The following is a 2238-nucleotide window of genomic DNA, read 5'->3' on the forward strand; positions in this document are numbered from 1 at the left end:
AGGTAATCAAAGTTTAAGTAAAACAATGAAAAAAACTTCTTTAGAATTCGTATCGGCTGTTACACCTCGAAAATTTTCACGTCGTTTGCGTCTTAAGTAAAGTAACGTAAGCCGGATAAGTCATAGAACTATTATAAGGTTAAGCAAGACCTTTAACAAGTATTAAGAGAGTATCTAAGGGTTCCAGGATCAAGCGAAATGAAGGAATTAAGTTTGTCAAAATTTGGGAAAACTTGGCAGAATTTCGGACATTATTTTTGGTCCAAATTTAGGGAGGTGTATATCTTATAATATGAGGAGTTATGGAATGCATAACCTATGTAAATTGAAAGTCACTGAGTTTAGTTTCCAATTCAACAAACCTTTAGTCGATACAACATCGGAGTAGAAAGTTATGGGCATTTCAAGATAGGCTGCCAAAGACTTCTCTTGGCTCGCGATCGCGAAGGCCAATTTTTGAATCGGTGGACAACCGACCTTCCACCCTATAAATACCAACCCCCACTCATTCTTTCACCCAAAAAGGTCCAGGAACTTCAGGGGTCACCTCTACCAATTTTCTCTATCATTAAAAACCAAGAAATCATAGAGGTTATGTAATCTAGGCTCGGGAAGCTCGTGGCAACATCGTATTATTGTAATTATTGCGAAGCGAGGTGAAAGATGGAAGGATTTTGGGTTTGAATCCATTAAGGATCAATTGGAAGTTAATAAGGTAAGATCCTCTCTTTATATCCATGGAATTAATTACATTGATTGGAGATTATCTTCGTTAGATTATAACGTATTTAGTGAATTGAGCGAAAGACGATAAACTTTGTATGGAATTATGGGTGATTGTATGAACTGGTGGTTGAATTGAATTTGATATTGTTGATATTGGGTTGGTTGGTTGTTGTTGTAAACTTGGGACGTAGTAGAAATAGAGGAAATGTTGCCTGAATTCTCGTAACCCGAATCATCCTTCGATATACAACTTATCTAAGTTGATGTATGAACATGATGGAATATGATTAAGGATATACCTTTCCATATAGGTTCGGGTGAAGGGAAAGCATCGGAATAAGGGGTTCTTTCAAGTAACGGCTCGACAACTAAGGTATGTAAGGTGTTTATGTCCCTCTTTCCTTAGCACGAATCTAACTAGAATATGAACACGAACGTTCCATAAGAACTCACTCCATTCCTATGCTTTGTATTTTAAATTTTAGTGCTTTAATTATTTGATTGATTCTTGAAATATTATCATGTTTATCATCATTAAGTTATTTCCTTGGATTCGATACGAATTCCATAATTTATTCGGAGGTTACCGACCTTACGTCACTCTGAAAGGCCTGATGTCAGTTCATTGACTCCTCATGAATAATATATATATGTATTGCACTATTTTACTACACCGCACCATGCTATAGTAGGCCGAGCAGGCACGTAGATGTGCACACCACTACAGTGGGCATGTTATAATGATACCCCGGATGCGGGGTGATGATGATACAATATAATGATGATGGTGTATTATATATATATATATATATATATATATATATATATATATATATATATATATGTGTGTGTGTGTGTGTGTGTGTGTGTGTGTGTGTGTGTGTGATTTTTAAACTCATGCATTGCATATTGTACGTCCTCAGATGGCTCAGGTTACTTCTATTCTTTTATACCTATGTCTTACTTACATTATTGTTTCCTGCCTTACATACTCAGTACTTTTATCCGTACTGACGTCCCATCCTACGGGACGCTGCAGGTCCTAACTGACAGAGCAGAGGACCTCTTCAGTAGGATTATTAGCTTCAGCGGATCGTCAGCAAGTGCCATTGTACCAGGCTTGCTCTTTTGGAATATGCTATGTCCATATATTATGTATATGCACTCCTAGAGGCTCATAGACAGTATGATGTATGTAGATGTCATGTGCAGCCTTGCCGGCTACATGTTATTATGAGGACATTTGTAGAAGCCTGCTTGATCGGCTAGCGTGTTTATATATATATATATATATATATATATATATATATATATATATATATATATATATATATATATATATGTGTGTGTGTGTGTGTGTGTGTGTGTGCTTTCTAATGTATTGGGCCTTTTCTGCATGCATGTGTTTTCTATTTTACAGTGAGCTCCTATTTCAAGACAGGATAGTTGAATTGAGATTATGTCAGTATAAGCCAGGTGGTACTCGATCACCAGGGTCGGGTACCCGTAATG

The 2238-nt window shown here is 36.7% G+C and overlaps 1 long non-coding RNA gene across 1 annotated transcript; it reads left to right on the forward strand.

Moving 5' to 3' along the window:
- Positions 1 to 513: 513 nt before the first annotated feature.
- On the forward strand, positions 514 to 1987 carry LOC132599784 (uncharacterized). The gene is made up of 3 exons (XR_009567013.1): positions 514 to 715; positions 1038 to 1099; positions 1766 to 1987. It is a non-coding gene; the product is annotated as an uncharacterized LOC132599784 (long non-coding RNA).
- Positions 1988 to 2238: the final 251 nt, after the last annotated feature.

Source organism: Lycium barbarum, chromosome 6, assembly GCF_019175385.1.
Source record: "Lycium barbarum isolate Lr01 chromosome 6, ASM1917538v2, whole genome shotgun sequence".
Classification (NCBI taxonomy): domain Eukaryota; kingdom Viridiplantae; phylum Streptophyta; class Magnoliopsida; order Solanales; family Solanaceae; genus Lycium; species Lycium barbarum.